Consider the following 27,899-nt stretch of genomic DNA (forward strand, 5'->3'; position numbering starts at 1 on the left):
ATCTTGTCTCTTTCAGACTTTGGGAGCATCTCAGAAAGACTTAAGAGTAGGAGAGTAAATGAAGGGATCTGATAGGAAGCAGAAAGAGGGATAAAGGAGAATGGAAAAGAACAAGTCTATAATCCAAATATGGAGAGTGTAAAATAAAACACTGCTTGAGAAATTTTATTTTTGTCTATCGCAGATCCTCAGAAGTTCATCTGAGTTGTTTCTAACTTACATCCATTTACTAACTACAATGTTTTTAAAAATTCTAATATTCTAAATTAAATGCAACTGGTAAAACTTTAAACCTATTTAAAGTTTTGGCCATTCAAAACAAGCTTCACAGAGGATTCTATAAAGAGAAACTTCCAGTTAAAACAACCCTAATGTTTCATTCAGTCTCAATAGTTTTTCATTAATTCTTGTACCAACCATTAAAAAAAACACATAGTTTTGGGAAATCTATCTATAAGAGGGACGATTAAAATACATTAAAAGAGAAATACATTTCTAACAAGTAGCTGTAAACTGCACAGGTCTGAACTGCTGTAGTAAGATTAGTATTCTCACGTATGTGTTTATTCCCATGCCAGAGACAACCTGGCCTAGAAAAGACAAATCTTTCCCAATATTCAAATTTTCAATTATCACATTTGTTTTTGCTTCTGAATTTGGTGAGAAGTCAAAGTCAGAGCACAAGCATTACTTTATAAATCTCAGAATTGGAGTGACCACTTTCTTATAGAAGCAAAATAAATCTAAATAACTTAAAACAGAGCTATTTGCTTAAACTAGCTAAGAACATGCCAATTTCCCTAAAAAGACAAAGGGTTATTTTTCTCTTCACCAAACTGTCCAGAACAGTTTTATCAGAAGTTCAAGTTTAAATATCATTTATATTAATAGGTCAACTAACATGCTTATTTAACTTATATGCAGAGTACATCATGAGAAACGCTGGGCTGGAGGAAGCACAAACTGGAATCAAGATTGCCAGGAGAAATACCAATAATCTCAGATATGCAGATGACATCACCCTTATGGCAGAAAGTGAAAAAGAACTAAAAAGCCTCTTGATGAAAGTGAAAGAGGAGAGTGAAAAAGTTGGCTTAAAGCTCAGCGTTTAGAAAACTAAGATCATGGCATCTGGTCCCACCACTTCATGGAAAACAGATGCAGAAACAGTGGAAACAGTGGCTGACTTTACTTTTTGGGGCTTCAAAATCACTGCAGATGGTGATTGCAGCCATGAAATTAAAAGACACTTACTCACTGGAAGGAAAGTTATGACCAAACTAGACAGCATATTAAAAAGCAGAGACATTACTTTGTCAACAAAGGTCCGTCTAGTCAAGGCTATGGTTTTTCCAGTAGTCACGTATGGATGTGAGAGTTGGACTATAAAGAAAGCTGAGCACAGAAGAAATGATGCTTTTGAACTGTGGTGTTGGAGAAGACTCTTGAGAGTCCCCTGGACTGCAAAGAGATTCAACCAGTCCATCCCAAAGGAGATCAGTCCTGGGTGTTTATTGGAAGGGCTGATGTTGAAGCTGAAAGTCCAGTATTTTGGCCACCTTATGCGAAGAGCTGACTCATTTGAAAAGACCCTGATGTTGGGAAAGATTGAAGGCAGGAGGAGAAGAAGACGACAGAGGATGAGATGGTTAGATGGCATCACCGACGCAATGGACATGAGTTTGGGTAAACTCTGGGAATTGGTGATGGACAGGGAGGCCTAGTGTGCTGCGGTTTATCGGGTCACAAAGAGTCAGTCACGACTGAGCGACTGAACTGAACTGAACATGCTGTATTTTTTAAAGGCAGTTCTTTATTTTTCTGATAAATAATAAAATCCTTGCCCTGCCATAAAACTTTTAAAACTGTGGTGTGTGCTTGGCTATCTTCTACAGGCAGTTTCTGCTACAACAGAAAAAATGTTAGAGCTGTCATGTGGAGATGATTTTTTAATAATGCCACTAACTGTAGCAGCTGCTCAGCAGTAGCCCACTAGATATTAGAGCTAAATGACCAAATTATTTTACAAATGTGTTAATGCTGTCTGCTGGAGACCTAGTGAAGCTGCCATCCATTACTGCCATCAATATACTTTGTGACTCTGCTTCACTCTTAAAGGATGGAAAGGAAACACAAAATCTAACAGGACACTAAAATGAAACCTAATTTTATTTTATCCCCCTGTTACCTTTCCACCCTCCATATTCTGTTAAAATGTCAGAAAATATCCTGTTACCAGAAGAAACAAACAAAAATTTTCTTAGATTGATAATCATCCAAACAGTAAAATGACTGTCTGTGAATTCTGCTTTGTCCTGACATACTATGAATCTTTAAGCTGACAAGTTGCATATGGATCAATGGCCCCAGTAGATTTAAGGATGGTCACACTCATCTTAGAGAATAATGAAGACACTTTTTTAAAAAATAAATTTATTTATTTTAGTTGGGGGCTAATTACTTTACAATATTGTAGTGGTTTTTGCCATACATTGACATGAATCAGCCATGGGTTTACATGTGTTCCCCTTCCTGAACCCCCTCCCACCTCCCTCCCCATCCCATCCCTCTGGGTCATCCCACTGCCCCAGCCCTGAGCATTTGTCTCATGCATCGAACATGGAATGGTGTTCTGTCTCACATATGATAATATACATGTTTCAATGCTATTCTCTCAGAACTTCCCACTGTCACCTTCTCCCTCAGAGTCCATAAGACTGTTCTATGCATCTGTGTCTCTTATTCTGTCTCGCATATAGGGTTATCGTTATCATCTTTCAAATTCCATATATATGCATCAGTATACTATATTGGTGTTTTTCTTTCTGGCTCACTTCACTCTGTATAATGGGCTCCAGTTTCATCCATCTCAACAGAACTGATTCAAATGTATTCTTTTTAATGGCTGAGTAATATTCCATTGTGTATATGTACCACAGCTTCCTTATCCATTCGTCTGCTGATGGACATCTAGGTTGCTTCCATGTCCCGGCTATTGTAAACAGTGCTGCGATGAACATTGGGGTACACGCTCCTCTTTCAATTCTGGTTTCCTCAGTGTGTATGCCCAGCAGTGGGATTGCTGGGTCATATGGCAGTTCTATTTCCAGTTTTTTAAGGAATCTCCACACTGTTCTCCATAGTGGCTGTACTAGTTTGCATTCCCACCAACAGTGTAAGAGGGTTCCCTTTTCTCCACACCCTCTCCAGCATTTATTGCTTGTAGACTTTCGGATAGCAGCCATTCTGACTGGTGTGAAATGGTACCTCATTGTGGTTTTGATTTGCATTTCTCTAAAGACACTTTTGATAAAATGTTAAAATAAAAAATTAGGCCATAAATGTTTACTTTTATGGAAATACAAGTCTTACCATAATTTCCCTGTAAGGCCATAACTATTTGTTGAAATGAATTTACATTGTCTTTTAACCTAAGCTAACTATTTTATTTTCATGCTACTTGATCACTTGTGTCTAGTCAGGAAATCCCCTATGCTCACTCTCACCTTTTTATAAACAGAGGACAAGTAAGAGATAATAAAGTATTCTGGTGGATTATTTCCTTTAGGTTTCAAGGGCTTCCCTGGTGGCTGAGTGGCAAAGAATCCGGCAGCGAATGCAGGAGACCCGAGTTCAAGCCCTCAGTCAGGAAAATCCCCTGGAGAAGGAAACGGCAACCCACTCCAGTATTCTTGCCTGGGAAATCCCACACACAGAGGAGCCTGGTGGGCTACAGTCCATGGGGTCACAAAAGAGTCGAACATGAATGAGCGACTGAACAACAACACAGTTTGCAAACAGGCTCTTTGCTGTTTCCTCAGTCTCAGCAGCAACAGGGCCTAAGCAGAGGGTGATTCTAACTCTGCTCCATTACAGTTATTTGATAACAAGTTCTCTGAAGGCATGACTGACAACTTTCTTGATCAAGGCAACACTTTTCTTTGTAAAAGAACTAATTTAAATTTGGGAAACAATTCCTATGATGGGTCCACCTTGCTTCTCCCTTCCACATCATTAGTACACAGTTTGCACTGGACCTGAGCAGATCATTTCATTTTCCTTCACTTTTTACATATGCATTAGAAGAACTAAGTCCCATAACTGCCATATTGAACCAAGCATTGCTAAAGGAACTATAGGGCCTGGGTAACCGAATGGAATGTTATAAATGATGCCACAATAAGGTGACAAATGGTAGTCAATCTGGTAGTCAATCACAGCTTGTTCTTCAATCCTAACAGAACACTCACATCCATGGTTTTCAGAAAAACAGAAAATACTCAAAATAATTCATTTGTATACTCATCCTTAGAAGGAAAAAAAAAAAGGTCTATATGCAAGTCTTCTTAAACAGCCAAGCATTGTGCAAATTTAAGAGAAGTGTAAGAAAATAGTAGCTTGGCTCTGAAGACATAACCATGGTGTTGTAGAAATGATTAAAATTCAAGATCTTTTTTATACCTCATGTTCCTGTTACTGGTAGAAAAATGAACTAGACTAAGAATTAATCTCAAACACTATGTACTACTCATCCTTCTTGCTATATTTAGTACCTCTTCCTATATTAATCTATCCCCACGCCTGCCTGTTTTTGAATTGAATCTCATCGCTTTCCTTTAGGGGCAGCTGCTGTGGGGAAAGAATTAGAGCTTTTAAAAGAATGTGATTCTTAGAGGAGAAAGGAAACAAAAAGAGTAAATAGTTTACCACTATTGAGAGATCAGTTTCTGGGTTTTTCACAATTGGTTATACAGCCAATACTGTGTCATTATCTTACTCTCTAGGGGAGCAGAAGAAGACAGACTGAATTAAAAAATAAAACTTGCCAAGACTTTGACAGCATTAAAAAAATGTTAATAGCTCTACCTCTCTCCACAGTATCAAATGGAATAGAACATAGACCTAAATATGCATCTTTTCTGAATTGTGACCTGTTTGAACCACAAATCACTGAGCTTACAGTGAAAACTATCAAGGAGATAATATCATAGGCCTCACTAAAGAATCCCATCCGTCACTCATGCTAAATCAACCTGATTCAGTCAGCCAGGTCCTGACACAACTCTGCTGGCTTATGTGAGAAGCAAAATACTTTTCTTTTTACCAAAAAGCCAATGACCACAATGAGTAAGAGGGAGCAAACAACTACAATATAAGACTATACAGCAATAAAATGGAGCATTTAGCACTTTTTCTTCAATACAATCAACAGAAATAGAACACAAATTCCTCTTATCTAAATCTAATCTGTTTCTGAAAGTATGTTGGATGGCAAATTTTCACGTAGCAGAGACTATATTCTAAGCAGAAACAGAATAATTCAATTCAAGCACATCTAAAAGTACCAATTAATTTCCCCAGATATTAAGCATTCTTAAACCCACATATGCAACCCACCAAAAACTTCTAAAAACTTTCTAATTTCTAAATTAAAAATAAACATACAAAATCACTTAATATTTAATTAAGCTATTAGTGAATATGTTTCTGCATATATTCGATATTGGATAAAAGTTACACTTCTTCTTTTTTACTGCAAATGTGCTCTCTAAGGTAAAAGAACAATTATTTGTTTGCAAAAAGAAAAAGAAAAAACAATTATCTGAATGCAAATATTAACTATGAGATTACAAAAACTAATACCATTTTCATTTTTTCTTGCAAATAGGTAAAAATAATTGTATAGTACATCAGAACATGTGCACAGTCAAATTTATATTTTTCAACTTCTTGTCTTTTGCCTCTCAGCCTTTATCATTTCCATCTTTTCTTCCAACATAAGAGCTTTTCTAGGCTCACCTACTTTTCACAGGCTTTTCCATTATCTTAAAGATATTCAGATAAAATGAAACCCTTAAATAACATCATCATGAAACACAATCCTGTTGTGAAAACAACTGATTCAAGGACAATAGTTTACTCCATATTCTCTCACTCAGATTACTGTGCAACTTAATGTTTTTGGCCAGAATACACACATTAGTTTCTTTCAATGATATTTCAATGTGAATAGTCAATTTTAGGTTAAAAATTTCCAAGAGACAGCAGCAAATATTTAAATGGTGAGAGTTCAAGATATCGAGGGATACATTCACATTATAGATAGTAAAGAGAAAAAAATGAATATAGGGAAGCAAATAATGATGAAAATCAAGTGGGAGAAGAAATTAAAAAAATAAAGGTCAACAGGATAAGAAATGCATAGAAGAGGAAGAGGGATATCCTTTGGGAAACAAATCAGAGTTGAAAGATATCTTAAAGGTCAGTAAAAATACTTCTTAAATTCATAGATTAATAAAATGAGGCTCAGAGATATAAAATTACTTGTTCAAAGTGACACATTTAGCACAGTTGTCTCAGAATTTAGTCTGACGTATAAACTAGGATTTTTTCTAGCACATCATAAGGCTTCTCCTTGTCTTTGTTTCCTTTGGTTTTGGTTGTAATTTAGTAAGCATTTATGTACTATGTGTAAAGCACTATACTCTATACTACAGATCTAACAGTGCACAAGACAGACCAAGCCACTGAACTCAGGGAATTTAAATTTAGTTGAAGGGACAAATACTGTACAATTAGCATGTGGTTAACAATTATGATAAACACTATTTAAAAAAGCCGTATAGGGTGCTGCGAGAGTACAGAATGAGAGCTATGGACTTAGTCTGGGGCATTACAGCAGCAGAGCATGGTTAGTGGTGTGTCAGTATGGAAGGGAGTCTAAGTATTAGCATTTCAGGCAAATGAAATCATAGGCCCCAAAACCCTTGAGGAATAAAGTGGCTCTGTTCCTTCGGCAATCTGAAAACGAGGCCCTTAAGGCAGATGCATGGGGAGCAAGAAGGTAAGTACAGTATTAGGCGGGTGCTGAAATAGCAGCTCAGCTGGTAAAGAATCTGTCTGCAATGCAGGAGACCCTGGTTCAATTCCTGGGTCAGGAAGATCCACTGGAGAAGGGACAAGCTACTACCCACTCCAGTATTCTTGGGCTTCCCTTGTGGCTCAGTTGGTAAAGAATCCTCCTGCAATATGGGAGACCTGGGTTAAATCCCTGGGTTGGGAAGATCCCCTGGAGAAAGGAACAGCTACCCACTCCAGTATTCTGGCCTGGAAAATTCGATGGACTACACAGTCCATAGGGTCTCAAAGAGTCGGACGTAACTGAGAGACTTTCACTTCACTTCACTTCAAGATCACGCAGAGACCTATAAACCAAGTTAAGGTTGTCGATCTTGATCCGAGGAAGGAAAGGAAGCCCCTGGAAGGTTGTAATGGGTAAGTGACACCACTGACTTGCATTTGTGTGAAGAGGTGAACGAGGATTTCATTTACTTAGATTAAGAATTCTGAAAGATAAGCTTTGAGGGAGAAGCTGATAGATATAGTTTAGGTTACATCCAGTAAAAAAAAAAATCAGTCAAAAGCTTGGTTTGCCTAAGTCCAAAACTTCTAACTTTGGTCTACAGAAGAACCTGGAGTTTCTTCAAAAGGTCCACAAGTGCCTTATGCAAATTTTGTTTCAAGAAACATATAGAAGCTACTGGGATAAAATGGCAGACTGAACACATATAATTTCAGTCCTTCTCAAAACCCCACAAAACTACAGTAAAGATAAATTTATATTTATATGTAGAGACAGTAATAATCCACAATGATAAAGAAAACAGAGAAGAAATAAGTGAAATTGTAGAAGCTATAAAGAATATATTCAAGTGGTAACTGCCTTAATCAGGCCTGAGAAAACTGAATCCTGAGATAAGGCTGAGAAAAGGTAAGAAACTACCCAATTTATACCAGAGAATCCTCAAAAAGTTCAGGGATAGGCCAGCACTAGGTTATCTCTCAATGGGGAGAAGAGATGGTCTAAAATAAGAACTAGATAAAATTGATTTAAGAATCAGAGTCCCCATAAACACAGAATGCAAACTTACAGCTACCAAAGGAGGAAGATGGGGGTGGGGGACGGGATAAATTAGGAAAGTGGGAGTAACATATACACATGACTATACATCTATTTCTGCTTTATTGACTATGCCAAAGCCTTTGACTGTGTGGATCACAATAAACTGTGGAAAATTCTGAAAGAGATGGGAATACCAGACCATCTGACCTGCCTCTTGAGAAACCTGCATGCAGGTCAGGAAGCAACAGTTAGAAATGGACATGGAACAACAGACTGGTTCCAAATAGGAAAAGAAGTACGTCAAGGCTGTATATTGTCACCCTGCTTATTTAACTTATATGTAGAGTACATCATGAGAAACGCTGGGCTGGAAGAAACACAAGCTGGAATCAAGATTGCTGGGAGAAATATCAATAACCTCAGATATGCAGATGACACCACCCTTATGGCAGAAAGTGAAGAAGAACTAAAGAGCCTCTTGATGAAAGTGAAAGAGGAGAGTGAAAAAGTTGGCTTAAAGCTCATCGTTCAGAAAACTAAGATCATGGCATCTGGTCCCATCACTTCATGGGAAATAGATGGGGAAACAGTGGAAACAGTGTCAGACTTTATTTTGGGGGGCTCCAAAATCACTGCTGATGGTGATTGCAGCCATGAAATTAAAAGACGCTTACTCCGTGGAAGGAAGGTTATGACCAACCTAGATAGCTTATTTAAAAGCAGAGACATTACTTTGCCAACAAAGGTCCATCTAATCAAGGCTATGGGTTTTCCAGTGGTCATGTATGGATGTGAGAGTTGGACGGTGAAGAAAGCTGAGCGCCGAAGAATTGATGCTTTTGAACTGTGGTGTTGGAGAAGACTCTTGAGGGTCCCTTGGACTGCAAGGAGATCCAACCACCCCATCCTAAAGGAGATCAGTCCTGGTTGTTCATTGGAAGGACGGATGTTGAAGCTGAAACTCCAATACTTTGGCCACCTCATGCGAAGACTTGACTCATTGGAAAAGACCCTAATGCTGGGAAGGATTGGGGGAGGGAGGAGAAGGGGACAACAAAGGGTGAGATGGTTGGATGGCATCAGAAACTCAATGGACATGGGTTTGGGTAAACTCCGGGAGTTGGTGATGGACAGGGAGGCCTGGCGTGCTGTGATTCATGGGGTCGCAAAGAGTCAGACACTGCTGAGCGACTGAACTGAACTGAATATATAAATGAGATAAACAGCAAGGACCTACTGTTTAGCATAGGGAACTATGCTCAATATTTTCTAATAACCTATATAGGAAAAGAATCTGGAAAAGAATATATATTATATATGTGATTATATATATATATATATATATATATATATATTTACACTTTGCTACATACCTGAAACTAGCACAACATTGTAAATCACTTCAATTTTAAAAAAATCAGAGTCCTAAGATTCTTTCTCTGACTTTTTTTTTTATCAGTAACTATCATTAGTTCCACATTCCCCCTGCCTGGAAGGGTAAAATAAAGAGCGGACTAAAGGATGACAGTCACTGTTGAGAAAAGCATACTGAAAACGTACAAGGAATGCTAAGAAATGCTTCCTTCAAAGTTCTCTTCACCTGGTCCATTTGTCTCTCATAACTGGCAGACAGACTTTTACTTACCAGGCAATTACAAAAGCACTCTTTGGGAATCAGATCAGCTCAAGAGAAAAGAGTCAGAGATACTAACCAAAGGAGCTCTCCCAACAAACAGGCCACCCAGATCACCTTACAGTAAAGCCCTCAGTGGACAAGACCCAACCTCATACTCAGATCTTCCAGGCAATTTTTCATATCCCATTCTTAATCTGGAGCAGACAAAGATTACCAGAGATCAGAGGAAAGCTGTTGACATGAGAAAATAAGAGATCTAAACAGAAAAAAGACAACTTGAAGGAGACATAAGTGATGTAGGAGGAAAAAAAAAAAAACAGCCATCATTACCTCAAAGAGATATGAGAAGAAAATGGTATCCATGAAACAAAAATCAGGATAATTTTCATAAAAAGCAACATTCATAGAACTAAAACAGCTTTTGTATATTAAAAAAATCATAGGAAAAAATGTAAAACAAAACTCAATAATACAAGTGGAAGATAAAGTTCAGAAAATAATCCCAAAAAGTAGAACAAAAAGACAAAAGAGATGGAAAAGAAAACGGAATATTGAATAGTGGTTTGAAAATAAATGTAAGTATGATGGCAAATAGATGGGGAAACAGTGGCTGACTATTTTGGGGGGCTCCAAAATCACTGCAGATGGCAACTGCAGCCATGAAATTAAAAGATGCTTACTCATTGGAAGGAAAGTTATGACCAACCTAGACAGCATATTAAAAAGCAGAGACATTACTTTGTCAACAAAGGTCCATCTAGTCAAGGCGATGGTTTTTCCAGTAGTCATGTATGGATGTGAGAGTTGCACTATAAAGAAAGCTGAGTGCAGAAGAACTGATGTTTTTGAAGTGTGGTGTTGGAGAAGACTCTTGAGAGTCCCTTGAACTGCAAGAAGATCCAACCAGTCCATCCTAAGGGAGATCAGTCCTAGGTGTTCATTGGAAGGACTGATGTTGAAGCTGAAACTCCAATACTTTGGCCACCTGATGCAAAGGGCTGACTCATTAGAAAAGAAAAGATTGAGGGCAGGAGGAGAGGGGACGACAGAGGATGAGATGGTTGGATGGCATCACTGACTCAATGGACATGAGTTTGGGTAAACTCCAGGAATTGGTAATGGACAGGGAGGCCTGGCATGCTGTGGTTCATGGGATCACAAAGAGTTGGACACGATTGAGTGACTGAACTGACCTGAAGTATGGTAAGGAAGTTGGGATGACTGTATATGGCAGCTAAATCCTCATCTACCATTACAGAAAATCAACAAAAAGCTCTAAAACTAATGAATAAAGAAACAGTAGTATATGCAGAATGCTTAGAAATAAAGAGATGCAAATGCCAGAACTGGAGAAGAAAATTGCAATCCACTCCAGTATTCTTGCCTGGAGAATCCTATGGACAGAGAAGCCTGGCAGGCTACAGTCCATGGGGTCGCAAGATTTGGACATGACTTGCAACTAAACCACCACCACCACCACCAAATGCCAGAATAAAAAGCTAGAAGAGTCAGAAGTTTATGCCTCAGATAAAAGGGACAGAAGTGAGGAAAGCCAATAGATTTTGTTAAGAAAGGAGCAGACAACCCAAGTGAAAAATGGGCAAAAGACATGACTACAACTTCATAAAGAAGAGCATCAAATGTCCACTTAACATGTAAAAAGTTACCCAGCTTTATTAATCATCAGGGGAGTGGAAATTAAAACCACAGTGAGATACTACTATATACCCACCAGAATAGCTATAATGAAAACATAACTGTTGGTAGGATGTAAAGTAACTACAGGAGGGAGTGTGAATTGGTACAACCACTTTGGAAAACTGACAATATTTACTAAAACAGAACATAAAAGTATCTAGAAATTCTATTCCCAGATATATACCCAACAGACATGTGGACACATATTCACCAAAGACGTATAAGAAAGCACATGACAGCACTATTTGTAAAAGTAAAAACTAGAAAGAATCCAAAATGTCCACAAATAGAATGGATAAATTGTGATAATTTAAAAAAATGGAATATTATATACTGACGAGAAAGAACAACTACATGTAACATCATATATAAAGCTTATAAATACTGAACAAGAGAATTCAGACATAAAAGATGTATAACGGCTTATAGAAAGTTCAGAAATGTAAAATTCACCTACAATATTAAAGTCAGCATCCTAGTTACTCTTTGGATATACAGTAACTGAAAAAAGGACAAACATCAACTCCTGGAACACTAATAATGCTCTGTTTCTTCAGCAGTTACTCAGGTATGTAGCCTTTATGCAAATTCATCAAACTATACATTAAGCTACAGGATTGTGCACTGCTGTGTACATTACATTCCAATACAAATTATCTTTAAAAAGATTCTGGTTCTTCTGTTTGTAAGTTGTGCGACCTTAGACAAATTACTCAACCTCAACCTAAGTAAACCTCAATTTCTTCATCTTTAAAGTAAGGATGACAGAACTAGTCCCTTAGAGATTTTTGTGAGGTTCAAATGAGGTAACACACATCAAAGGCTTCACAAAGTGCCTCACACCTACTAAGCGCACAATGAAAGTTTGTTAGTATTATTGTTAATCACTTGGGCATTAAAAAGGTGGAGGAAATTACTATATGGTCCCATTTTAAACAAATCTAACTCATATGAAATATAAATTTAGCTGTATGTGTGTGTGTGTAGAAATATTTTTTAAAAATAGATTAAAAGCAGAAGATAGCTCCAAACAGTATTCGAAATGATGGTAAGTCTATTTATATTTTCATATAAGTATGTGTGAATGCATGAATTATTATAAAATATGAAGGCAAGTAGTAGAAAAAGTCTATAAAGGAGCTGCAAGTAGATGACTGTATGGTATGCTGCAGCAATGGGCATGGAAGCTAACATGTTCTTTTGATTTCAGTCCTTAGAGTACACACTTGTAACTATGTCCATGTACTACTTTGATTTAAAGTTAAATTTTAACTCTAAAAAATTAATTTTAAAAAAGATTAAATTTTAAAATAAATAATTTTGCTCAACTAAAATATACGTAGCTAGGTACACCAAAGTAGAAAATGATTGAAGACAAGTTCTAAGCTTAAGTTGATCAATATCAAGCTGATGGACAAGAAACAAAACACATCAATACATCCATAATTTAACTTCTCTATCATGGTACAGAGTGTGGGTGGCATAGAAATGTTAACTTTGAGTCCACAGATGCTTAACTTTCTCTATTAATAGTCAGAGAACCACCTGTTCCTAGGGAACCGCTTATTTTTAACTAGTTCAAGTCTACTTAAAGACCCTAGGAATCAAAAATGAAATGACGGCTATAAGGCTTTAAATGCATATGCATATATGTGTGCGTGTGTGTGTGTATTAATATATAGCATTTAGAATATCGAGTTGAAACTTAACACTCTTCAAATGCCTCTCTAAGGTTTTAATTTCCCCTGAAGATAGGGAATACAGTAGTTCAATATACAGGAAAGTGATACTGTTAGTGCCTTGGCACATACTGACCTCGGGTTAGGATTCTTATATAGAGCTCCTTACCAAACTCAACCCTGATTTTCAGGACATATGAACTGTTTACTTAGAGAAGAGACTACCAAAGCCAGAAATTTGGCAGTGAGGCTCAGCATCATGACAGGACCCACGTCCCAACTCAGGTTATTTGATTAAGTTAGCACATTAGAATAAGCAGAGAACAATTTCTCAATTTCTGGTTCAAAGAAGAAATTCTGGCTCAATAACTATCAGCTCTTATTAAATCCCACAGACAGAGGAGCCAGGTAGGCTACATTCCATGGGGTCGCAAAAGAGTCGGACATGACTCAGTGACTAAACAACAACAACATTATCACTGTTATTGAGAGGCATATAGGTTGAGTGGTTAAGAGCACAGACTCTGAGTAAGCCTGACTGATAAGAAATCCCATGGCTCACCAGCTGTGAGACTCTAGTGAACATACCTCACCTCTCAGGCCCTCAGTTTTCTCATTTTTAAAATGGGAATAATATGGTAACCTCACACAGATGTGGTGAGGATTGAGTAAAGAAATGTCAAGCATGTAGACAGTGTCTGGCATATTTTAAGACTCCAGTAAATGTTAGCTCTTGTTTTTTTCTTTTTATATCACATGTTTGAAACAATGGATTTGTTTTGTAATCCAATTCAAAACTACTGTTGCTAAAAATATTGAAATAAAATGAGGGGGAAAGACTTTAAACTGTCTTTAAATTTAAACTGTGAATGATCTTCAAGATTATAGGATATATCCAAAAAAATATTCGGAAATATTCTGGAGGAAAAACCAAACTACACAGGTTTGCTCTAACAAAAGGAAACTTCCATCTGTTATCACTCAACACGTTTGGGTAGATCGTTGTGCCACGAATCTACACATCATTCTTGATGCAAACTTTACAAAGGAGGAGCCAATAAACCTATAGCCATTTGGCCATAGAAACAATTACAAACAGAAGTGAATTTAAGAGAATAAACAAGCCTTTTTTTTTTTTTTTAACACTGGTTTGGTCAATTCAATGCACATCACTTAAGACAATCTACCAATTATGTCCCAGATTGAGAGAGAGAGAGACAGAGAGAAAGATACAGGAAAAAAAAAAGTTTTTAATGGCACTGTTTTAATCTAACCAATTAGTTCAAACACTCAGCTCTACCAGCCTCTCACTGCACAGCTGATGGCTAACCCTGAGAAGAGCAATTAATCCTCATCTGTTTCTCTACATGTTTCAATTAGTACAAAAACATGTACGTACTTCTCCAAAGCGATCGCAAGAATGTAAAACAAAGAGAAATTTAGCAGGTGATATTCTTTTCTTTTTTGAAAAAGTTGAATCCAAACTCAAAAGATTAAGGGATGGATAGTAAAGCTGTCATCAGTTCTTAGAATTAAAGCCTGAGAGAAAATGCTCTCTCTCTCTTCAGGTGCTTTTCCAAAACTATCTAAACTCCTCTGTAGGGCCACCAACAAGAGATCCATTGTGTGGATCTGTAAATTGTGTGACGTCACTGAAACACAAGCACCAATTGGTATCACAAACAGTCTGTGTTTCCAAGGATACCAGGAACTTTAAATACCCTGCAGTTATACAGAGCCCAGGAGCACGACCTTCATAACAATACCAGGAGCCTGCCCACTTTCTTTTTAGTCACTGTTTCCAGCAGAGAAAAGGCACTGATTTTGCCCCAATAATCACTCCAAATAATATTCTCAAGAACATTCCTCAATCATTCAACTATTCATTTTTATATTCTCAACATAATGACAACAAAAAAGAGGATTAAGAATTTCCATAGCCCTATTAATAGAGAGATTCTCAAAAGGCCAGCCTACAGTATCTTTAATGAAACCACATTACAGATTTTTAAAATGCAGCGCACACAGACACTTCTGATTGAGCCCTACAGTAATGTTCCTCTGTGTTATAGAATACTCCTTCAGTAACAGAAAAATTACTTCTTCCTTGTGTGCCTTTCCTGGAAAAGTTGTTTTCCCTCACTTAACATTAGCTTTAAGCTCACACATATGACTTTAGTATATAAACTTACTTATTCTAACTGGAGTAACTACTGCAACATAGAAACACTGGCTAAGTGTGAGGTGATTGTAATTAACTATATTGTTGTTAAAAGTCAAACAAGTTTATAATCTTTTATAAAGGACTTTTAAAAAGGTGGTCATTTAGGGCTGAATTGTTATAAAAGGTCTATACCTAAGCTCTTCTCTAGTACCTATTCAGAGTGAGACCTAAAAATGTATATTATCCTTACATCAACTTTGTGAAATGTTTCCCATTAATTACGTGTGCCATTGAGAATCTGAACAGTTCCAGAGTTATTTTTCTATTTAGAGGATAAATATTTTAAGCAAGTATTTCTCTAAATGCAGTCCAGAAGCAGACAAGGAAAACTGAACTCACAGAGACTGCCATCAGAGAGTTCCCAAGAGTTATCTGACTAGATTGGCAGCAGCAGGGAGTTCCAAGCTTACAGCTTCAAATGCGAAGCCACACCATGTGGTTTTTCTCCATTATACTACCTCACATTTGGACTATTACAATGCCAAGATAAAGGCAAAGAAAGAGACTTTCTGTTTAGTCATTTTTGTATTTTTTTTTTTTAAATAACACCACGATGATAAACTCCTTTCAGTGAAGGTTGTATTAGATGCCTACTTATCTTATTCAAGTTATTAAGTAGTGAGTTTATTTTAGGGAGCTTATACATTGCTTGGTACTTTTGAAGATGTATATTACAGTGTTTTAATCCTTTGAAAATTCAGAATCTTGGTGAAGAAAATAACTATTTACACCAGTGATTTCTTTAAACATTCTTAAAACTTTTTTTAGTAAAAGTAATATGAAGAATGACATATGTAAAGTGTCAACTACATGATCCTCAAAATACAGAAGAGAGATATAAAATCTAATTTTTTTTTTAACTTTAGAAAGCCATTGTGAGCTTTATGTAAGTCCCTTAGGGCAGGAGTCCCCAACCTCTGGGACCTAATGCCTGATGACCTGAGGTAGAGCTGATGTAATAATAATGGAAATAAAGTGCACAATAAATGCACTTAAATCATCCTGAAACCATCCTCCCCACCTCACCTATGGAAAAACTGTCTTCAATGAAACGGGTCCCTGGTACCAAAAAGGGTAGGGACTGCTGCTTTAAAGCCTCCAAAAGTAACAAATTCACCTAGTTATCAGTGCTCACACTGCAATTAACAAGGAAGGGTACAGAAAGGTATCTATTAAATTTAGAAAGGCACTGGCACAACCTGGAAGCAAAAGGAAGTTTAAGGTACAATCCTCAATGGCGATAATGACAACAGAGAACCAGAGCATAGGTTCTGTGCCTTCCAACCATAAAGCTGAATTTTGTGAGGGCATACATTTTTATCAAGTCAAGATATACACGTAGGTGCATTTCCTTACCCGTGGACCATGATCCTAAGATGTCACTGAACATATCTTGCCTATAATAAATCACAAATAATTCCGTCAAAACGAGCATCTACTAAAAGTAATTCTTTACATGGGAACATCTTATCTTATTGTAAAAGGACCTAATTTCATTGATTAAAAACCAGTTTCACTGTTAATAACTATGCTTTCAAAATGTCAAATCTAGTCAAGAGTTTGAGATGAGTAGCTAAGAAGCTACTCAATAACTCCTATAATTTCATACTTTCCATTATATCCAAGTAAGAAAACAAGGAAAAGTGAGGAAAAAGTGGTCAGAAGCCTGAAACAGCAGGGCAAATGGAAGAAGCAATGTCCACTGAAGCACACAGCAAAGAAAGAAATGCCAGGAAGTTACTTTCAGAGGTTAAGCAGACCGAATCCTTCTCTAGCACGGCAGACCAAAAACCAACATGCATGTTTTCACAACTATGCCAAGAACAAGCACATGAAGATTATCTGGATCAAGAGGTGAAGCATATGAACCTACACAATCTCTAGTGGTTTACTATGTAATTACTCTCTCAGTCCTACAATAACTTAGATAAACAAGAGGGCATACACTACTCTCTCAGTCCTACAGTAACTTAGAAAAACAAGACGGCATACATATTAATGTACTGATGACACAGAACTGAGTGTAATGGACATACAATCAGGATCCAAAATTATGATAACTGAAAAACTGTGCTAAATTTAATAAGCTATAATTTATTGATACATACTGTTTGCAATCTTTGGTGTCCTTTATCAGTCTTTGAGAATGATTTTTAACATAGTGTTTATAGTACCATATTGTTGTTATTGTTGTTTAGTCACTAAGTCGTGAGTCGTGTCTGACTCTTCTGCAATCCCATGCACTGTAGCCTGCCAAGCTCCTCTGTCCATGGGATTTCCCAGGTAAAAATACTGGAGTAGGTTGCCATTTCCTTCTCCAGAAGAATCTTCCCAAGGGCTTGAACCTGTGTCTGCTGCGTAACAGGTGGATTCTTTACCATTGATCCACCTGGGAAGCCCCACTGTACCATATCTCAAGTTGTACCATTGTACCAAAATTCGAGCGAATTTCCTGATGTTGAAAATATAGGTTCATGCCAATCTTCCTATTTTGTAGATAATTTCACAACAAATATCACAGCCAAAGTTTGTATGTATCTCTGTTTCTTGGAATAAGCTGTAAGAAATGTAATCATTCAATCAAAAGTTTTCAGGTTTTAAGATTCTTTTTTTTTTTAATTTAAGAGTTTATTATGATTTATAAGTCTCATTTTAAAAACATCAGTCCATCAAACCATGTAGAAATAAGTATGCAAAAAGTCTGCAAAACAAAACATACTTTAAACATGTTTAAGTAGAGAAGTTATCTGAAATTCTGGATTTTCAGTCACTTCATTATTTGCATTATTATGCAATGGCAGCCAAATAATCCTTAACTTCAGTTGGGGTAAGCCTCCTAAATCCGGCTTCATTGCAGATTCCAACTTCTATATTATCTTCTGTCATCTGCCCTTCAAAGCTTTCCTTTAGGGTTAATATGGCTATATGAATGGCATCTTCAAGTTCCAGATCTTCATTATATCTTTTCTCAAGAAAAGTTTTCCCATTCACATAGTTCTTTCCCATTGCTGTGGCTTTCCAGGCAAAGTAAGCTCCAGATGGATCTGACTGAAATAAATATGGCCGTCCCTCATTCCAACCACAGATAAGTAAAGAAACTCCAAATGGGCGAACACAACCTGACTGGGTGTATTCCTGCATCACAGAAGCTACCCTCTGGACCAGCTGAGCTGTGGGAATGGGTTCTTGGTAAATGAGATAGTACTGTTGAGCTAGTTTTCGAGCTCTGTGCACAAGTACCCTGTAATCTGGGCCCATGCCACTATACACCAAACCTATATGCTTGGTGATTGGTTCCACTTTGTGGACGCTTCGCTCATCATACAGAATGGATTTCTGTTTCTTCTCAGTTGCCAAGACCACACCATTTGCAGCTTTTATTCCCACTGAAGGAGCTCCTCCAGCTACAGCAGCCAAAGCATATTCTATCTGGACAAGTTTACCAGATGGGCTGAAAGTAGTCAGCGAAAAGCTGTAACCACGCTCCGCCATCTTTACCCGAAGACCCAACGCACCAGGTTTTAAGATTCTTATACACATTTGTCAAACAATCCATCAGAAAAATGATGTACAAATTTATACTGTGCAATGCAGAATATGAAGACATCCATTTTGACACATCTTGAGGAAAATGCATATCATTTAAATCTATCAATTTTAAAGGCTAGAAAAATGTATGATCTTAAATAATTGAGTACTGCTTTAAGCAAATCATTGTGCTAGACATTAGGGAGAAAAAGTAGAGAGTCCATTGTGACAGACACATAATCAGATATTAGCAATACAATGTGATACAAATAAAGAAGAAATAGGTGCTGTGGGTAAAGAGAAGAGAGAATAATTATTAAATTTAACAGTTACAGGTATCCAGAAATGGATCCATAGTTCTGCACAGTGCTTTTACACAAACCACACACATTATAAACCAACTATGGTTTACAGTTATTTGATTTTTTTCTTTATTTAATGAAAACTTGAAGACACCGATGAAATAAGTGGAATACAGAGTCCTTCCAAAATTTTTCCCCAGTTTTTTTTATAGTTGATTCATCAGATTAAGAGAAATTATTTATAACAACCTCCCTTTATTTAGTCTTTCCAAAATATGAAAATTAAATTTAACAGAAACAACTTTCTGCATTCATATTTCATCAATTTACAAAGCATTAAAATTTAATGTAATTACAATAATAAGAATAAACTAGTGAGTTTGCAAAGAAACATCATTGGCTCTTGGTAAACTTCCAACTTCACTGAAATGTACGTAAGTGAGAGTGCATGTTGGAGAGCAGTCCTACAGCTCCAAATGTCCAGTGCATCCTGAGTGACAGTCAGAAGGTTTCACAGAAGGAATGTGTGAAACCCTTCACTTCTTTTATAAAATGCTCCAGCTCTTTCAGCAAAGCTACTTATTTAGGCTATAGAAAGACTTCTGAGTTATGGGAAAAATTAAGCAAAATACATTTTATTTGTAAGCTAGTTAGCTTATTCTTTCTTCTTTGGAAGATTCTAAAAAAAAAAAGGCTTTGTGTAAACCAGTAATCAATTTTAAAATCTGACAACAAAAGTCAAATGTTAAACAAAATTTAAAATTCTAATATTCAAAAATATTGAAATATAATTCTAATTAACTTAATTAAGATTTAGAAAAAGGATCCTATAGAATCTACCATTACATTTCTCCTTTCCCTAAAACTAAAATGGAAACCTCTCTATTAAATCCATTTTCTAAAGAACAATTGTCTTTTACATGTTTACTATCATATCATCTTTCATATTCAGGTTTAAATTTCTACCTGGCAAAAGACATTCATCATGTCACTGTCACAATTTGATTTACACTGAGCAGAAGTTTTAATGAGAACTCTAACAATGTTAACAAAAGTTAAGACTGTAGAGGAAGATAAAACTGGAAACATAAACATACACGATAAAAGACATCGATCTTTCTTGGATTTCTAGGTGTGCTAAAACAAATTTTTTAAATTTATTTTTAAAATAACAAAATTAACATCTACTATGAAGGCAAAACAAACATCATGTTTTAGGCAATTTGTAAGATCACTAAGTCTAAAATAGAAGATTTTATTTCAGGAACTCAAATCACTAAAAGCCTGTTTGTGGCTGTACTCTAAAGTCTAAAATGCAATATAGTGGTTATTAAATAAATGTAATCATTATATTGCTTTTTAGACTTCCATGTAATTTACCTGGAAAGACAGACTCTTTTTTGTAACAACGTTATTGAAATATAATACACATAGAATAAAATCCACCCATAATAAAGGGTATAATTTAATGGTGTGTAGTGTATTCACAGAACTGTGTAACCACCATCTCCACTGATTTTAGAACATTTTCATTATCTCAAAGAAAGTTATCATGTTTTAACTGTATACTCAATTTCACCCTCCCAACTATAAGAAGCCACTAACCTAATTTCTGTCACCATGTATCTCACTATTCTATTTATTTCATGACTAGAATCACACAATATATGGGCTTTCATGTTACATAACATTTTTAAGACTCATCTAAGTTGTAGCATATATTAGTACATCATTGTGTGTATATACAAATTGGGTTATCCATTCATTAGTTAATACAAATTTTGAGTTGTTTCTACCCTTTGGTTCTTATGAATAATGCTGCTATAACCATCGTGTACACATTTTTATACACACATATGTTTTCACTTATGTTGGGTTGTTATCTAGAAGTCTTACTGTGGATATGTATCCAGTGATATGGTTATTCTATGTTTAATTGTTTGAAGAATTGCCAGGTTGTTTTCCAAAGCACCTGCACCATTTTACATGCCTACCATCAGCCTATGAAGGTTTCAATTTCCCTACATTCTCATTAATATTTGTTATTTTCTCTTTATTTTGATGAAATCATGTAACCTCTATTCTCTTAGCAAATTTCAATTATGGAATACAGTATTATCAACCACAGTTACCCTGTTATACATAGATCCTCGGAACATATTCATATTATACCTGAAGTCTGTACACTTTTAACAAACTCTCCCTATTTAGCCTAACCCTGAATTCTGGTAGCCATAATACTACTCTGTTTCTATGAGCTCAACTTTCTTTTGATTTAAACTAGATTCCACAGATAAGTGATACCATTTAGTAATTGTCTTTCTCTTTTTTTTTTTTATAATAAATTCATTTATTTTAGTTGGGGGCTAATTACTTTACAATATTGTAGTAGTTTTTGCCATACATTGACATGAATCAGCCATGGGTTTACATGCGTTCCCCCTCTTGGACCCCCCTCCCACCTCCCTCCCCATCCCATCCCTCTGGGTCATCCCATTGCCCCGGCCCTGAGCATTTGTCTCATGCATCGAACCTGGAATGGTGTTCTGTTTCACATATGATAATATACATGTTTCAATGCTATTCTCCCAGAACATCCCATCCTCACCTTCTCCCTCAGAGTCCATAAGACTGTTCTATGTCTTTCTCTTTTTTATTTCATTTTGGATGATACCCTCCAAGCTCATGCATATTGTTGCAAATAACAGGATTTTCTTCTTTTTTTTTAGCTGAGAAATATTCATTACATACCTATACTTATGTGTCTGTGTATTTATTTCTTTATCCATTCATCTGTTGACAGAAATTTAGGTTGTTTCCTTACCTTTGTTATTGTGAATAATGCTGCAATGAACACAAGAGTACAGATATACCACTGAGAAATGATTTTGTTACATCTGGATATGTATCCAGAAGTGGGATTGCTGGATCATATGGTAGTCCTAATTTTAATTTCTCAACAAATCTCCATACTATTTTTCTTAGTGGCTGTACCAGTTCACATTTTCATCAACAGTATTAAAGGATTCCCTTTTATCCACATCCTTGCAGCATATGTTATCTCTTGATATTAGCCATCATAGCAGGTCTGAGGCAGAATCTCATTGTGGTTTTGATTTGCATTTCCCCGATTATTAGTGATGCTGAGCACCTTTTCATATACCTGTTGGCCATTTGCATGTCTTCTTTGGGAAAATACGTATTAAAATTATTTACCCAGTTTTCAATTGGGTTAATTTTTTGCTATTTAGTTCTATGAGTTACTTGTATATTTTGGATACAAATTCCTTACTGGATATTGGTTTGCCAATATTTTTTCCAATTCCATAGGTTGCCTTTTGATTTTGTTGATGATTTCCTATGCCGAGCAGAAGCTTTTTAGTTTGATGTACTCCTGTTTATTTTTACATTTTCTGCCTTTGCTTTTAGTGTCAAATCCAAAAAATTCATTGCCAAGACCAGTGTCAAGGAGCTTACCCACTATGTTTTCTACCAAGAGTTTTATAATTTCAAGTCTTAAATTCAAGTTAACCAATTTTGAGTTGATTTTTATGTATTGTGTCAGATAGAAAATGTTTCATTTTTTTTAAATGTGGATATCCAGTTTTCTCAATGTCATTTATTATAGAGACTATTCTTTCCTCATTGTGTATTCCTGGCTCCTTTCTCGAAAATAAAATGACCATATATGCACAGGTTTATTTCTGGGTTCTCTATTCTGTGCCATTGATCTGTCATTGCTTTTATTCCAATATCACATTGCTTTGATTACTGTAGCTTTTTAGCATAGCTTGAAATCAGAAACTGTGATGTCCCCCCCAGCTTTGCTTTTCTTTCTTCAGATTGCTTTGGCTATTGAGGGTCTTTTGTGGGTCCATATATATTTTAGAACTATTTTTTCTTATGTGAAAAATGTCACTGGAATTTTGATAGAAATTTCATTGACTCTATGGGTCATGCTGGGTAATACTGACATTTTCACTATATTAATTCTTCCAACCCATAACACAAAATATCTTTCAATTTATTTTTGTCTACTTCAGTTTCTATCACCAACGTATTCTATTTTTTCAACATACAGCTCTTTCATCTCCTTGACTAAATTTATTCCTAAGTATTTTGTTCTTTTTGATAATATTATAAATGAGATTAATCTCTCTTTCCAATAGTTCATTGTTAGTGAACAGAAATGCAACTGAATTTTTGTATATAAGCATATCTTAGATATATTGTGAGTTTGGTTCCACACCACTAATAAAGTGAACATCACAATAAAATGAGTTACACAATTTTTCTTGGATTATCAGTGCATATATAAGTTATATTGATGATATATTGTCACCTACAGAGTTTGCATTAGCATTATGTGTTTAAAAGGTATATACCATAATTTAAAAATAATGCTATTAGAAAAATGGCACCAACAGATTTGCTTGACACAGGTTGTCACAAACCTTCAATCTGTAAAAAGAACAATATCTATAAAGAATAATAAAATGGGATACACGTGTATTTATTTGTATCCCAAAACTTTACTGAATTTGGTTTTTAGTTCTAACAGATTTTAATTTTTTTTTAATCTAACAGTTTTTTGATTGTGTTTTCAGAGGTTTCTATTTATATATATATATGTATATGAAGAAAATGGCAACCCACTCCAGTATTCTTACCTGGAGAATCACATGGACAAAGGAGCCTGGTGGGCTACAGTCCATGAGGTCGCAAAGAGTCGGACACGACTGAGCGACTAACACACACACACACACACACACACACACACACACACACACACATATCATCAGCAAAGACAATATTGCTTCTTCCTTTCCAATTTGGATGTCTTTTATTTCTTTTTCTTGCCTAATTGCTCTGACTAGGATTTCCAGTGCTATGTTGAATAACAGTTATGAGCATCCTTTTCTTTTTCCTAATCTCAGAGGAAAAGGATTTAGCTTTTCATCATTGAGTATGTTAGCTGTGGGTCTGTCATATACTCCCTCTATTATGTTGAGGCACATTTCTTCCACATTTAATTTGTTCAGAGTTTCTATCATGAAAGAACATTGACTTGTCAAATGTTTTCTCTCAATCCGTTGATATAATTATGGGTTTTTTTAAGCCAATATTTTGTTACTATGATGTAACACATTTATTGACCTGCACATCCTGAACCACTCTTACACACCAGGAATAAATTCCATTTGATTGTGGTATATAGGCCTTTTCATGTGCTGCTGAAATTTTTCCTAATATTCTGTTGAAGATTTTCACATCAATAATCATCAGGGATCCTGGCCTGTAATATTCTCTTCTTGGGGTGTCCTTGCCCAGTTTTGATATCTGGGTAATGTTGGACTCTTTAAAAGTTTGGAAGTATTCCCTTCCTCTTTATTTCTGGAAGAGTTTATAAAGAATTGTTATTAATTCCTTAAACATTTGATATAATTCACCAGTAATGTAACCTGGCCCTGGACTTCTATTTGAAGGTTTTTGATTATTGGTTCAATCTCCTTACTAGTAACTGGTCTGTTCAGATATTCTATTTTTCTTGATTCAGTTTTGGTAGGTTGTATTATTTCTAGGGATTTAACTATTTCTTCTAGGTGATCCAATTTGTTGGCATATAACTGTTCATGGTACCCTACTCTAATCCTTAGTATTTCTGCAGTATCATTTGTAATATCTCCTCTTGCACTTCTGATTTTCTCTTTTCCTTTTTCCCCTTAATCTAGCTAAAAATAGTTTGTTAGAAATATATTTAACTTTTTAAAGAAGCAGTTCTTACTTTCATTGATCTTTTCTATTGCTTTCTAGAATCTATATAATTTATTTCTACTCTGATTAGTTATTTCTGTCCATCTTTTGCTAGTTCCTGGAGGTACTGTTAGGTTATTTATTTAAGATTTTCCTTTTTTCTTAATATATGCATTTTAGGACTATAAATTTCCTTCTTAGAACTTCTTCTGCTGAAACCATTAAGCTTTGCTGCATTTAGAATATGTCATCACACAACCTCCAGCTCAGAAGACTTCTGCTTAAAAAAAAAATCTGTTCAAAGCTTTATGGTGATTCCCTTGTAAGTAACATGATGCTTTTCTCTTGATGCTTTTAAGATTTTCCTTTTGTCTTTAACTTTTGACAATTTAATTATAACATGTCTCAGTGCAGGTCTCTCTGGATTCACCTTCTTTGAAACTTCTTGGTTTCCTGGATTTGGATGTCTCTTTCCTCGGGTTATGGAAGTTTTCAAACATTACTTCTTTGAACAAACTTTCAGTCCCATCCTCTCTTCTCTCCTCTGGGACCACTATAATGCACATGTACATCCACCTGATGGCATCCCATAAGTCTCTTAAGCTGTTTTCAGTCTTTTTCATTCTTTTTTCCACTGTCCTATCTTCCAGTTTGCTGGTTCTTTCTTTTGCTTGATTTAGTTTGATGATGAACCGTTCTATTGAATTTATCAATTCTGTTATTTTATTCTTTAGCTGTGTGACTTCTATTTGGTCTTTTTTAACACTTTCTCTCTCTTTGTTGAATTTCTTAATTTGTTCATGCAACGCTCTCCTGACCTCAGTGAGCTATTTGGTAAATCAGTTATAGCTATATCTCACAAGATTAGATTCAAGAGATACATCACCTTGTTTGGAACATACTCCCCTGTTTCCTAATTTTTCTTGACTCTCTGTGTTGGTTTAGCACATCACAAAAAACAGTCACCTATCAAGCCACCGGAGAAGGCAATGGCACCCCACTCCAGTACTCTTGCCTAGAAAATCCCATGGACAGAGGAGCCTGGTAGGCTGCAGTCCATGGGGTCACTAAAGAGTCAGACACGACTGAGCGACTTCACTTTCACTTTTCACTTTCATGCACTGAAGAAGGAAATGGCAACCCACTCCAGTGTTCTTGCCTGGAGAATCCCAGGGACGGCGGAGCCTGGTGGGCTGCCATCTATGGGGTCGCACAGAGCCGGACACGACTGAAGCAACTTAGCAGCAGCAGCAGCAGCCAGTATCAAGCCACCCCTCAAAGTCCTGACATACTGGTCTTGTGTAAAGAGATAAATCCTGTCAGTCAGCCGCACCTGAACTCCTGGTTGCCTCTTAAACCTTTGATTGTCCAAAGCACCTTCTTTTTGCTTAGTGGCTCTCAGTAACTGAGGTGTGTCAAAACCCATCAGTATCTTTAAGGTGTGAGAATTGCCCATACAGGCTCCCAGGGAACACAAACTGACCGATCATTTAGCTTCCCAGTGCAGGTGAAATAGAAATCTTTTAGGGGGTAGCTGGGAGAATCAGGACATTCAATAAATAATCTAAGTCCAACCTGGCAGAAAATGGGAGTTGGGTGTTTTTGCTTACTTTGTGGCGAGCCAAAGTAGTTTCTAGAGGGCTTGTGCACTCAAATAGAACCACCTCTATGTTTCGTGTGGTCCTGATGATGAAAGCTTGGCCTCTGGGTACCAGTGCTGAATCAAATATCTGAGAAAGAGTTTTGGGTGAAGTAGAAGAGAACAGCTTTACTGCTCTGCCAGCCAAATGGGTACACAGCAGGCTCCTGCCCTGAAAAACTCTTGTGTCCCAAACTGGGAGGATGTGATGAGGAGTTTTATAGGAATGGTTCAAAGGTGGGGTTACTGATAAGATTAGGGTGTGTGCAGGGCCTGCACTCCTCTACTCTATTCTCAGGTCATCTTGATGAGCTTCTCTGATTCCTGGCCTCACGTGGTTTTCTGCAGTCAGAAAAATGTTGACATCTTCCAATTGTTGGGTTTTAATTCTATAAAGAACTTACTTATTATGTGTATCCTTGAGGCAGAACCAGTACCCTGCCCCAAGACTACATGTACTAGTGATTCTTGGCTGTCCTTCCCTCTCCTTTGAATCCCTTCCTTTCCTGGATTAGTAACTATTTGAATCTGCCTATTTGGAACTGTTTGGAACTCAGGGAAGGTCATGGAGGCTGGAGTCAGTTACTCTAAGAAAGGAGGGGAACGAAAAGGGTGCCACAAATCTGTCAGCATGCAAATGACTACCTGGAGAATCAAGTGCTTATATGTTTTAGAATGATGACTCCTTAAATTGTGTGTTTTTCATGAGTAATATTATCACATGGTATAACAGAAAGAGCTTGAACTATGAAATCAAGGCAGGACTTGGGAGAAGGCTCAGTTCTACCTTTTCCTCACTCAGATCCTTAAGTCCTTAATATGTTTTGGAAGAATAAGGATCAAAGGCTGACATGCCCAGCAGCCCCACAGAGTCCTGCTCAGTTTCACTCCTGGGGTACTCAGGAATGCCAAGCCTGTTCCCAAAGTGTTGATTTAGGAGTCAGTCCCTTGGGTGGTACCCATTAACGATTGGGATACTAGATGAGATGCTGGTAACTTGATTCAATTGCTGGAATGAATGAGCTGGAGGGTGGGAGAGGGGGGATGTTTACCAGATCTATCAGCTGCCCTGCAGTATCTCAGTTAGCACACCAGCTGACTAGAAGCTGAAACTTCAGGCAACAACTATGAAAGTCAAATCTCTTCCAGGCAGAAATGGAGAAAGCAGCATTTTTGCCTGACTTTCTGGCTGAGCCCCCTCACCCCAACTGTGGAGGGGCTGGGGAAGGATAGCTGCAAGAAATGCTTGGGTGCCCGTTTGAAAACTGTTTTTTGTTTTGTTTTGTTTTGCTTAACATGGTACTGTGGGATTCATGAATGCCAAGTCATGCTGGCAATCAGGGCTAGGTGACACAATAGACCATCACTCAGGTGGTAGTTATAAAAATGGGGATACTAGACAGACAGATACACTCCTTCCAAGTAGAAACGGGAAACTTTTAATAACAGCAAGTCACTGGTAGACTACAGGGGAAGTACCCACTGGCTTTGTCAGTCTCCTAGGAGCACCTAGACACATGCTAATTAGAAGTTTAA

General features: G+C 36.8%; 1 protein-coding gene and 1 pseudogene across 6 annotated transcripts in view; both read right to left on the minus strand.

Moving 5' to 3' along the window:
* The window catches only part of RASAL2 (RAS protein activator like 2), a 384,725-nt gene that overhangs the window by 194,235 nt on the left and 162,591 nt on the right, over window positions 1–27,899 (minus strand). The window lies entirely within an intron of this gene.
* LOC145504697 (proteasome subunit alpha type-2 pseudogene) lies at window positions 17,747–20,687 on the minus strand (annotated as a pseudogene). Its single transcript, XR_014052439.1, has one exon. The product of XR_014052439.1 is annotated as a proteasome subunit alpha type-2 pseudogene (transcript).

Source organism: Giraffa tippelskirchi, chromosome 5 (assembly GCF_054371585.1).
Source record: "Giraffa tippelskirchi isolate mGirTip1 chromosome 5, T2T-mGirTip1v1.2.pri, whole genome shotgun sequence".
Classification (NCBI taxonomy): domain Eukaryota; kingdom Metazoa; phylum Chordata; class Mammalia; order Artiodactyla; family Giraffidae; genus Giraffa; species Giraffa tippelskirchi.